The 13,911-nt window shown below is 48.2% G+C and overlaps 1 protein-coding gene across 1 annotated transcript in view; it reads left to right on the forward strand.

Moving 5' to 3' along the window:
• LOC139754434 (proteasome activator complex subunit 4-like) overlaps positions 1-13,911 on the forward strand; it is a 576,322-nt gene that overhangs the window by 428,200 nt on the left and 134,211 nt on the right. The window lies entirely within an intron of this gene.

A 13,911-nucleotide genomic window follows, 5' to 3' on the forward strand; every position in this document is an offset into this window, starting at 1 on the left:
TGAATGCAAAATATATTATTGTATAGAAAGAGTAGAACTTATTTTGCCAAAGCACTTTATGATTTTATTATTATTATTATTATTTTTTTTTTTTTTTTGCTTTGTCGCTGTTTCCCGCGTTTGCGAGGTAGCGCAAGGAAACAGACGAAAGAAATGGCCCAACCCACCCCCATACACATGTATATACATACGTCCACACACGCAAAATACATACGTACACAGCTTTCCATGGTTTACCCCAGTCGCTTCACATGCCCTGATTCAATCCACTGACAGCACGTCAACCCTAGTATACCACATCGATCCAATTCACTCTATTCCTTGCCCTCCTTTCACCCTCCTGCATGTTCAGGCCCCGATCACACAAAATCTTTTTCACTCCATCTTTCCACCTCCAATTTGGTCTCCCACTTCTCCTCGTTCCCTCCACCTCCGACACATATATCCTCTTGGTCAATCTTTCCTCACTCATTCTCTCCATGTGCCCAAATCATTTCAAAACACCCTCTTCTGCTCTCTCAACCACGCTCTTTTTATTTCCACACATCTCTCTTACCCTTACGTTACTTACTCGATCAAACCACCTCACACCACACATTGTCCTCAAACATCTCATTTCCAGCACATCCATCCTCCTGCGCTCAACTCTATCCATAGCCCATGCCTTGCAACCATACAACATTGTTGGAACCACTATTCCTTCAAACATCCCCATTTTTGCTTTCCGAGATAATGTTCTCGACTTCCACACATTCTTCAAGGCTCCCAGGATTTTCGCCCCCTCCCCTACCTTATGATCCACTTCCGCTTCCATGGTTCCATCCGCTGCCAGATCCACTCCCAGATATCTAAAACACTTTACTTCCTCCAGTTTTTCTCCATTCAAACTTACCTCCCAATTAACTTGACCCTCAACCCTACTGTACCTAATAACCTTGCTCTTATTCACATTTACTCTTAACTTTCTTCTTTCACACACTTACCAAACTCAGTCACCAGCTTCTGCAGTTTCTCACATGAATCAGCCACCAGCGCTGTATCATCAGCGAACAACAACTGACTCACTTCGCAAGCTCTCTCATCCACAACAGACTTCATACTTGCCCCTCTTTCCAAAACTCTTGCATTCACCTCCCTAACAACCCCATCCATAAACAAATTAAACAACCATGGAGACATCACACACCCCTGCCGCAAACCTACATTCACTGAGAACCAATCACTTTCCTCTCTTCCTACACGTACACATGCCTTACATCCTCGATAAAAACTTTTCACTGCTTCTAACAACTTTCCTCCCACACCCATATATTCTTAATACCTTCCACAGAGCATCTCTATCAACTTTATCATATGCATTCTCCAGATCCATAAATGCCACATACAAATCCATTTGCTTTTCTAAGTATTTCTCACATACATTCTTCAAAGCAAACCCTGATCCACTCATCCTCTACCACTTCTGAAACCACACTGCTCTTCCCCAATCTGATGCTCTGTACATGCCTTCACCCTCTCAATCAATACCCTCCCATATAATTTACCAGGAATACTCGACAAACTTATACCTCTGTAATTTGAGCACTCACTCTTATCCCCTTTGCCTTTGTACAATGGCACTATGCACGCATTCTGCCAATCCTCAGGCACCTCACCATGAGTCATACATACATTAAATAACCTTACCAACCAGTCAATAATACAGTCACCCCCTTTTTTAATAAATTCCACTGCAATACCATCCAAACCTGTTGCCTTGCCGGCTTTCATCTTCCGCAAAGCTTTTACTACCTCTTCTCTATTTACCAAATCATTTTCCCTAACCCTCTCACTTTGCACACCACCTCGACCAAAACACCCTATATCTGCCACTCTATCATCAAACACATTCAACAAACCTTCAAAATACTCACTCCATCTCCTTCTCACATCACCACTAGTTATCACCTCCCCATTTGCGCCCTTCACTGAAGTTCCCATTTGCTCCCTTGTCTTACGCACTTTATTTACCTCCTTCCAGAACATCTTTTTATTATTCCTAAAATTTAATGATACTCTCTCACCCCAACTCTCATTTGCCCTCTTTTTCACCTCTTGCACCTTTCTCTTGACCTCCTGTCTCTTTCTTTTATGCATCTCCCACTCAATTGCATTTTTTCCCTGCAAAAATCGTCCAAATGCCTCTCTCTTCTCTTTCACTAATAATCTTACTTCTTCATCCCACCACTCACTACCCTTTCTAATCAACCCACCTCCCACTCTTCTCATGCCACAAGCATCTTTTGCACAATCCATCACTGATTCCCTAAATACATCCCATTCCTCCCCCACTCCCCTTACTTCCATTGTTCTCACCTTTTTCCATTCTGTACTCAGTCTCTCCTGGTACTTCCTCACACAAGTCTCCTTCCCAAGCTCACTTACTCTCACCACCCTCTTCATCCCAACATTCACTCTTCTTTTCTGAAAACCCATACAAATCTTCACCTTTGCCTCCACAAGATAATGATCAGACATCCCTCCAGTTGCACCTCTCAGCACATTAACATCCAAAAGTCTCTCTTTCGCACGCCTGTCAATTAACACGTAATCCAATAATGCTCTCTGGCCATCTTTCCTACTTCCATAAGTATACTTATGTATATCTCGCTTTTTAAACCAGGTATTCCCAATCACCAGTCCTTTTTCAGCACATAAATCTACAAGCTCTTCACCATTTCCATTTACAACACTGAACACCCCATGTATACCAATTATTCCCTCAACTGCCACATTACTCACCTTTGCATTCAAATCACCCATCAGTATAACTTGGTCTCGTGCATCAAAACCACTAACACACTCATTCAGCTGCTCCCAAAACACTTGCCTCTCATGATCTTTCTTCTCATGCCCAGGTGCATATGCACCAATAGTCACCCATCTCTCTCCATCAACTTTCAGTTTTACCCATATTAATCGAGAATTTACTTTCTTACATTCTATCACATACTCCCACAACTCCTGTTTCAGGAGTACTGCTACTCCTTCCCTTGCTCTTGTCCTCTCACTAACCCCTGACTTTACTCCCAAGACATTCCCAAACCACTCTTCCCCTTTACCCTTGAGCTTCGTTTCACTCAGAGCCAAAACATCCAGGTTCCTTTCCTCAAACATACTACCTATCTCTCCTTTTTTCACATCTTGGTTACATCCACACACATTTAGACACCCCAATCTGAGCCTTTGAGGAGGATGAGCACTCCCTGCGTGGCTCCTTCTGTTTCCCATTTTAGAAAGTTAAAAAAATACAAGGAGGGGAGGATTTCTGGCCCCCCGCTCCCATCCCCTCTAGTCGCCTTCTACGACATGCGAGGAATGTGTGGGAAGTATTCTTTCACCCCTATCCCCAGGGATGATATATATATATATATATATATATATATATATATATATATATATATATATATATATATATATATACAATACATACACATACATACGCACATATACACACACACACACATATACATATATATACATATGAAAAATGTAAGAAATAATTTAGAAAACTGAAACTTCTAGCTTGAAATAAAATGAAAAAATGAATGTCACATAATGGTACGACCTCTGGCTATGGAAAAGGGAAATGTATAATTTATTTACACAAACGTCAGTAGTAGTTCTCATCAATTTAACCACTGTATCATACTGCCTGGTCCACTTCTCTTATCATGAAACAGGAATATTGGCTAATGATGTTTCTCAATTTTCTTCATTACACAAAGTACAACCATATCTTGGATACATGAGGGTAGGTAGTTGGTCATCCGCCATAATAAAGCCTTGACAGACCAAAAATTTATCTGGACCTCAACTTTTCCAGTACATTTATGAAAAACGCCTTTTTGCTTTCCATCTTTCCATATATATATATATATATATATATATATATATATATATATATATATATATATATATATATATATATATATTTTTTTTTTTTTTTTTTCAAACTATTCGCTATTTCCCGCGTTAGCGAGGTAGCGTTAAGAACAGAGAACTGGACCACTGAGGGAATATCCTCACCTGGCCCCCTTCTCTGTTCCTTCTTTTTGAAAAAAAAAAAAAAAAAAAAAAAAAAAAAAATTGAGAGGGGAGGATTTCCAGCCCCCCGCTCCCTCCCCTTTTAGTCGCCTTCTACGACACGCAGGGAATACGTGGGAAGTATTCTTTCTCCCCTATCCCCAGGGATAATATATATATATATATATATATATATATATATATATATATATATATATATATATATATATATATATATTTTTTTTTTCTCCCCTATCCCCAGGGATAATATATATATATATATATATATATATTTTTTTTTTTTTTGCCGCTGTCTCCCGCGTTTGCGAGGTAGCGCAAGGAAACAGACGAAAGAAATGGCCCAACCCACCCCCATACACATGTATATACATACGTCCACACACGCAAATATACATACCTACACAGCTTTCCATGGTTTACCCCAGACGCTTCACATGCCTGGATTCAATCCACTGACAGCACGTCAACCCCGGTATACCACATCGCTCCAATTCACTCTATTCCTTGCCCTCCTTTCACCCTCCTGCATGTTCAGGCCCCGATCACACAAAATCTTTTTCACTCCATCTCTCCACCTCCAATTTGGTCTCCCTCTTCTCCTCGTTCCCTCCACCTCCGACACATATATCCTCTTGGTCAATCTTTCCTCACTCATTCTCTCCATGTGACCAAACCATTTCAAAACACCCTCTTCTGCTCTCTCAACCACACTCTTTTTATTTCCACACATCTCTCTTACCCTTACGTTACTTACTCGATCAAACCACCTCACACCACACATTGTCCTCAAACATCTCGTTTCCAGCACATCCATCCTCCTGCGCACAACTCTATCCATAGTCCACGCCTCGCAACCATACAACATTGTTGGAACCACTATTACTTCAAACATACCCATTTTTGCTTTCCGAGATAATGTTCTCGACTTCCACACATTCTTCAAGGCTCCCAGAATTTTCGCCCCCTCCCCCACCCTATGATCCACTTCCGCTTCCATGTTTCCATCCGCTGCCAGATCCACTCCCAGATATCTAAAACACTTCACTTCCTCCAGTTTTTCTCCATTCAAACTCGCCTCCCAATTGACTTGACCCTCAACCCTACTGTACCTAATAACCTTGCTCTTATTCACATTTACTCTTAACTTTCTTCTTTCACACACTTTACCAAACTCAGTCACCAGCTTCTGCAGTTTCTCACATGAATCAGCCACCAGTGCTGTATCATCAGCGAACAACAACTGACTCACTTCCCAAGCTCTCTCATCCCCAACAGACTTCATACTTGCCCCTCTTTCCAAAACTCTTGCATTCACCTCCCTAACAACCCCATCCATAAACAAATTAAACAACCATGGAGACATCACACACCCCTGCCGCAAACCTACATTCACTGAGAACCAATCACTTTCCTCTCTTCCTACACGTACACATGCCTTACATCCTCGATAAAAACTTTTCACTGCTTCTAACAACTTGCCTCCCACACCATATATATATATATATATATATATATATATATATATATATATATATATATATATATATATATATATATTTTTTTTTTTTTTTTGCTTTGTCGCTGTCTCCCGCGTTTGCGAGGTAGCGCAAGGAAACAGACGAAAGAAATGGCCCAACCCACCCCCCATACACATGTATATACATACGTCCACACACGCAAAGTATACATACCTACACAGCTTTCCATGGTTTACCCCAGACGCTTCACATGCCCCGATTCAATCCACTGACAGCACGTCAACCCCGGTATACCACATCGCTCCAATTCACTCTATTCCTTGCCCTCCTTTCACCCTCCTGCATGTTCAGGCCCCGATCACACAAAATCTTTTTCACTCCATCTTTCCACCTCCAATTTGGTCTCCCTCTTCTCCTCGTTCCCTCCACCTCCGACACATATATCCTCTTGGTCATTCTTTCCTCACTCATTCTCTCCATGTGCCCAAACCATTTCAAAACACACTCTTCTGCTCTCTCAACCACGCTCTTTTTATTTCCACACATCTCTCTTACCCTTACGTTACTTACTCGATCAAATCACCTCACACCACACATTGTCCTCAAACATCTCATTTCCAGCACATCCATCCTCCTGCGCACAACTCTATCCATAGCCCACGCCTCGCAACCATACAACATTGTTGGAACCACTATTTCTTCAAACATACCCATTTTTGCTTTCCGAGATAATGTTCTCGACTTCCACACATTCTTAAAAAGGCCCCCCCGGGAAATTTTCGCCCCCTCCCCACCCTATGATCCACTTCCGTTTCCCCATGGTTCCATCCGCTGCCAGATCCACTCCCAGTTTATCTATCAAACACTTCACTTCCCCCAGTTTTTTCCCCCATTCAAACTCACTCCCAATTGACTTGACCCCAACCCCTACTGTACCTAATAACCTTGCTCTTTTCACATTTACTCTTAACTTTTTTTCTTTCAAAACATTTTACCAAAATCGGGTCCAAAAGCTTCTGCAGTTTCTCACATGAATCAGCCACCAGCGCGAAACATCAGCGAACAACAATTTGACTCACTTCCCCCAAGTTTCTCCCCCATCCCCAAAAAAGAAGTTCATATTTTTCCCCCTTTCCCTTTTCCAAAACCTTGCATTCACCTCCCTAACAACCCCATCCATAAACAAAAAACAACCATGGAGACATCCACAAATCCCCGGGCCGCAAACCTCCCATTCACTGAAACCAATAAAACTTTCCTCTTTTCCCTTTACAATACACAGGGCCTTACATATTCATCCTCGATAAAAAACTTTTAAAACTGCTCTAACAACTTGCCTCCCACACGATATATTTTCTTAATTCCCTTTCCACAGAGCTCCTCTACAACTCTATCATATCCCTTTTCTCCAGATCCATAAATGCTACTTTACAAACCCTTTTGCTTTTCTAAGTTTTTCTCACATACATTCTTCAAAGCAAACACCTGTCCACACTCCTTCTACCACTTCTTGAAACCCCCATTGCTCTTCCCCAACCTGATGCTCGGGGACATTGCCTTCACCCCAAACCCCTGGGGAAAAAGAAAAACTTCCCACGTATTCCCTGCGTGTTTAGAAGGCAAAATAAAAGGGGAGGAACGGGTGGTGGAAATCCTCCCCCCCTCTTTTTTTTTTTAATTTTCCAAAAGAAGGGAAAACAGAGAAGGGGGGCCAGGTGAGGATATTCCCTAAAAGGGCCCAGTCCTTTGTTCTAACGCAAACCTTGCTGAGGGCGGGAAATGGCGAATAGTATAAAAGAAAAAGATATATTATAAATAAAATATATATATATTTATATATATATAATATTATATATATATAAAAATATATTATATATATATTTTTTCCCTGGGGATAGGGAGAAAAAATTACTTCCCAGGGATTCCCTGCGTGTCGAAGAAGGCGACAAAAAGGGAAGGGAGGGGGGGGCTGGAAATCCTCCCCCCCCTTTTTTTTTTTTTTTTTTTTCCCAAAGAAGGAACAGAGAAGGGGGCCAGATGGGATTTTTCCCCTAAAAAGGGCCCAGTCCTCTGTTCTTAACGCTAAACCTTGCTAATGCGGGAAATGGCGAATAGTATGAAAGAAAGAAAGATAAATAAATATATAATTTTTAAATTTTTTTTTTTTACTTTGTCCCCTGTCTCCCGCTGTTTTGCGGGTAGCGCAAGGAAAAGACGAAAGAAATCCCAAACCCCCCCCTACACAGTATAATACATACGTCCACACCGCAAATATAATTACCTACACAGCTTTCCATGGTTTACCCCAAAAACGCTTCACATGCCTTGTTCAATCCACTGGCAGCACTTCGCCCCGGGATAACCACTCACTCCCGTTCACTCTGTCCCTTTCCCTCCTTTTTTAACCCCCCCCTCCCATGTTCAAAAAAGGGCCCCATCACACAAAATTTTTTTTCACTCCATCTTTTTCCCCCCCTCCCAAATTTTGGGCCCCTTTCTCCTTGTCCCCCCCACCCCCCGACAATAAAATCCTCTTTGGTAAACTTTTTTCCCCACCATCCCTCCCTTGCCCAAACCACTTCAAAACACCCCCTTTTTTGCTTTCAAAACCCCGCTCTTTTTTTTTCCCCCAACCCTCTCTCTTACCCTACGTTTCTCCCCTCGATCAAACCACCCCCACACCACACTTGTCCTCAAACATCTCATTTCCAGCCCCATCCATCCTCCTGCGGGAAACTTATCCATGCCCACGCCCCGCCCCCAACCCAACAATTGGGTTTAAAACCCCTTCCTCAAAACATAAAACCCCTTTTTGCTTTCCCCAGATAAAAGTTCTCCCACTTCCCCCACATTCTTCAAGCCCCCCGATTTTAGACCACCCTCCCCTAACCCTACTCTTACTACCCTCCCCCATCTTTCTCCTCCCCCTTCGTTTTCATATCCCATCCGGACTCAACATGCTCTACTTATCAATTCCTTCTTCCCCTTCCTCAGTCCTCGCTTATACTTTCCCCCTTTGTCCCCTCACCCCCTACCATCCCTCACCCTCCCTCCCCTCATTTTCACCTCTTCACAATCACTACCCATATCCCCTCCCCTGTATATCTTCTCCCAGTTCACATCCAATTTTTCCTCCCTCACTCGATTCTCCTTCCCCCCTCTTATACCCTCACTTCCGCCCTCCCTCCCCCTCACTTTTTTCGCCCCCTCCATTCCCTCACTTTTTTCGCCCCCTTCAATATTCATCCAACCTCCATTCCCCGCCTCCTCCCCCCCCTACCCCAATCCTAGACCGCCTATATCCCTTCTTCAATCTCATTCCAACCATCCAGTCTCCCTCCCTACCCCGATCCTCCCCTCTCACCATACCCCCGCCCTAAATTCCCACCATCCCTCACTCTCCTCCGTTCCCTCTCTGTACCTGATCGCCCCCCCCTATCTCTGCTAAGGCTCCTCCTCATCGCCCCATTCCCCCGTGACTCCTCCAATGATTCACAGCTCCCAATATCCCTCCCTCTTACCTCCTACATCTCCCCATCTTCGCCCCATCCACCCCCACCCTACACCCTCCCGCTCTATCCCCCCCCTTTCTTCCCTGATCCTCAACTCTCCACCCTTCTCCTTCCTACTTTTTCCGCCCCCTCCTCGTGCACTTTTCGTTTCCCCTCCCTTTCCTCGTACCCTCGCATATTTTCATCGTATTCCTTTTCCCGCCCCCTTTATCCACTCAAGCCACCTCTTCTTCTACCCACCATCCCCGTATCCCCATCCCTCATCTCCCTACTCTTCTTATACACTACATTTTCGCCCCCTCTGAGCAGGCAAACTCTTCAACATACGTCTCAACCCTTCTCGCCCCCTCTCCTTATACACTGCATTCTTCTTCCCGCACTTACATCCCCTCATTCCTCCTTTGAATTCTCCCTTCTTTTCGCCCCAACTAATCTTACCCTTCGCCCCCTGCCTCCCCCCCCCCTTCTTTCCCTCGCGATCCTGGTCCCTCCCGTACCTGTTACCCATCATCCTCCATCCTCTCACACTCCCTCCTCCCCCATCCTCCCTATTCCCCCACGTCCGCAATCCTCCCATATGCCCTCCCTTACTTCCTATCCTCCCCCCCCCTCCCTTCATCGTCCGCACCCCTCACCCCCCCTCCCCTTCTTCTCTATCTTACGCCCTTCCTCAAATCCTACCGCCTAACTCTCTCCGCTTCCACAACCCCCCGTATATCCGGCGACTTCCTCCCCAGTCACTACCCACCTCTCACGTCCCCTTATCTTCTCCCTCTAAACACACTCGATTCTCCCCTAATACCTCTACCCCCCTACCCCCTTTCCCCATTACTCCTCGTCCCACCATCCTGTACTTCTCTATAAGGCCCATCCTCACCCTCCCCTCCATACCTCCATCACTTCAACTTCCTCCCTCTCCGTACCGCCATCACAGAATATCTGAGTTAATTTCGAGCCCCCACCCTCCTCTGATACCCCCATCACGCGCCCCCCCGATTCATCCCTAACCTCTCCCCTCACCATCAAACCCCTCATCCCCCCCTTACCCCTGATTACACCCTCCCCCTACAAACCCCTCCCCTACCACACGAACCCACAATCCCACCCTCATCCCTATCCTTCCCCCCTACGAACTTAACTCTAGCTCCCCTCGTCTCCTCCTCTACAAAGTCTCCGCCCCCTATACTCCATCTAGTCCTCGTTGCCCACCTCCATCCCCATTCCTGACGTCCCCTCGCTGCCTCCCCTAATCCCTTCGATCCCTTCTTCGTTTTCGCCCCCTCCCCTACCCAACTTCACCTCCCGACCCTCCACCACACTAGTATCGTCCTCCCCACTCATCGCCCATACTCCTCACTTACACTCATCCAACACCATCCACTTCGTCGCCCTCCATACTTTCCCCCTCCCCATGACCTCCTCCCTCTCATCACCCTCCGCACCCCCTTCAACCCAATGTCATCTAATCTCCTACCCCTCACCCCCCCCATTTCCCCCCTCCTCCAATCTCACCCTCACCCCTATCTCCCCCTATCCCCATCACCGTCCCACTTCCTTCCCGATAACCATCTTCTCTTAAACCTCCCTTCCATACAACTCCCTCACTCCTCAAATCCCTCTCATAACTCTCCCCTCTTTCCCACCCTCTCCCCCTCTAACCTGCTGTCTCGCCCCCGACCCACCTCGTCCCATCCCTTCACCTCCTCAAATTTTCGCACCCCTCTACCCCCTCCCTGCTCCCCCATCTCCTCACATCTTCAACCCCTCCTCCCTTCCCTCTTCTCCCCCCTACCGCTCCTCTCACCCTTCAATCTCATCCCATCTATTCCATCCTCACCCTATACCCCCTCCCTCTCCCCCCTCCACATATCCGCCCCGTCCCCCCCTTCGCCCCCTACAGCTCCATCAAATCTACCCACTACCTCACCCCATCTCCCCTCTCCTCATGGTAACGATCCCCGCCTCAGTCCTCTTCACTTTCTCCCATGGCCCTTCCCTCAATCCTTCCTCATTCCCTCCCTCATCACCCTCCTCTTTCTCCATTCACCCTCCCTATCCCCTCCCTTCTCCTACATCTTCTTAAACCCTCCCCCCTTCTCCTCCCCCTCCCTCCTCATCCCTCCTTACCCTCCTCCCTCCTTACCTATCTTTCTCCCCCCTCAACCTCTCGCCTTCCCCTCCCGTCCTCCTGAATACATCACTTCTCGCCCCCTTCAGCCCTTCCTCCCACCTTCTCTTCTTGTCCTAGTTCCCTCCCGCTCACCCCTATCTCCACGTCCCATTGTATATCTCTCTCCACCTCCCCAACCCCCCCCTCCTTCACTCCCCCTCCCATTCCTCTTCCATCCTCCTGCTCATCCTATCTCCCTTTCCCCCCCCTCCCGCCACCAACTAGACCCCTCTCCACCACCCCTCACATTCCCCTCCCTACACTCCCTCCATCACATCGTCGTGTGCCGATGTCCCAGCCCCCACAGCGACCCCTCCATCCCCCCCCTGCACTCAATCCCTACTCCATCTCCAATTATATAACTTCCCGTCTGTACACCCCCCCTCCCATAACCCCTACTTCCAACCCCCTGCTCCCCTCCCCTCCTCATCCACCCAACGTACACCTCCGCCAGCTCCATATCCCCGCATAAATCCCCATCCTCCCCATAACTCACCAATCCCTCATCCACTAATCACGCAAACCCGCAAACCCCGACCGACCCCCCCTGTCCCCGTCTCTCCTAATCCCATCCCCCTTGTCTCCACCCTACCCGCTTCACCACACTCCCCTCCTCCCCTCCAGCCCCTTCCTTCACCTTTACTATCCCCTTCACAACCCCTCACACGATCCCCTAATAATATCCATCACGTCCGAATCTCTCCCTCTCCTGACCTTCCTCCTAACCTCCCTCCCCCCGTCATCCGCCCTCCCGCCTCCTTCGTCCTCCTTCTCCCCTATCTCATCCTCCCTTTCACCTACCCTCCTACCACTCCCACCACCCTCCATGCTGCCCCTCTACCAGACTCCTCCCCATCCTGTACCCCCTCCTCTGCGCCTCCCGCCTCCTCCCCTCTTCCTATACTCAGTTACGCCCTCTCCCAGCACATCGTCGCCTGCACCTATTTCGCATTCTCGACCCACTCATTCTACTCACAACCCCTTCCACCCCTTCCCTATATCCTTCTTCCCCCTCCACCACCTCAATAACCAATCCCCTCCCACACACCCTCCATCGTTCCACCAAACCTCCCTCACTCCCCCTCCTTCCCCTCCCCTTCTCCCCACTTCCTTTCCCTCCACCCCCTCCTCTCTCCCTCTACTACAAACCCTCTCTGCCTTCCCCCCCTACCCCCTCCCATCACTCGGCCCCCTCTCATCTCCCTCAAATTACCCATTACCTTTCTGCTCCCAAGTCAAATCATCTCCCCCTCCTCCACCTCCCCCCATCTCTCCTGCCTAATTTATACAAATCCCCCTCCCCCTCATCGCCACCTCACCTATACTCCCTCCCCATCCTCCGCCCTCAAAATCCCCTATCCCTCCTCCTCTCGCCTACACCCTACCCCCCCCTACCACCTCAACCCTCACCCCCTCCCCCACTCGACTACTGCACTCATCCAGGTCCTCCCAGGTCCCTTCAAACCCCTCCCCTCCGTCTTCCTTCCAAACACCATCCTCTTATCTCTTCCCCCCCCTACTCACTTATCCCCCTTCCCAACCTCCATCCCTCCTAGCACCTCCCCCTCCCCAGCTCAGCCCACAAACTCTAACCCGCTCTCCGTCTCTCCCCTCCATCCACACCTTCTATACCCAGTTATTCCCCTCTCAACCCCCTTCGTCCCCTTTACCAACTGTCTCTCTCCCACTCCTCTACCTACCTCAAACTTCCCCCTCCCTCCCTACCCCACCAAACTTCTCTCCTATACTCCCATCTCTATCTCCTCCCTATCCTCCTCATCGCTCCCCTCCTATTTATCCAATCCCCCCTTTAGTCTCCCCCCCACCCCTACCTCCCGTTCCCACTCCCCCCCTTCGCTCCACTTCCCCCCCGTTTTCACTCTCTAATCCCCTCTCACTCTAACGTCATTTCCGTCTCCCCCTTCGCCCCTCCACACTCCGCTCTCACCCCCCTCACCGCCCTTGCTCCATCCCCCTACATGTGCCCTTCCCCCTCAAACCCCTCTCCAACCCCTCCATTCCCTCCTAATCCACCGCCCCACCCCCTCACCCCTGTCTCGTCCCGCCTCCATCCCCCTCCACCTTTCCCATTTCCTCTCCCCTGCGCTTACAATTCCATCCCCATCCTTCCATCTAGTCCCCATTTTCGCCCCCTCCTCACGCACCCTCCTGCACCCTCACACCCATCCCTTCTCCACTCCTCCTCCTGACGTCTACCACTTCCTCCTCGTTTCCATCCTCCTCACTCCCTACTCTCCAACTCCCTGCCCATACCCCCCCCCCTCCCCTCATCTCCCACCCTAATCACCACCCCCACCCTCTACTCCTACCCCTCGTTCACCTCTGCACCCTCAGTTACCCTACCCCTCCCTCTACTATCGCTTATCTCTAACTACCCCGTTTCTCAACCCGTTTAGTTTTACCATCATTCCCTCCCTCATTACCTCCCTCCTACTCACCTCCCCTAGCTCCTTTGCCTCCATCTACCTCTCATACTCATGTACTCCAACACCCCACCTTCCTCCATCCCGTCCCCTTCCCTTTCCCACATAAAACGTCTACCACCTTAGCACTATCTCCCCCTCACTTGACCCTCCTTTCCCCTCCTTCGTACCCCTCCGCACCCTTCCTCCTCCTACTCCCTCCTCCCCTACCTCCGGCAACA

Source organism: Panulirus ornatus, chromosome 17 (assembly GCF_036320965.1).
Source record: "Panulirus ornatus isolate Po-2019 chromosome 17, ASM3632096v1, whole genome shotgun sequence".
NCBI classification, from domain to species: Eukaryota; Metazoa; Arthropoda; class Malacostraca; order Decapoda; family Palinuridae; genus Panulirus; species Panulirus ornatus.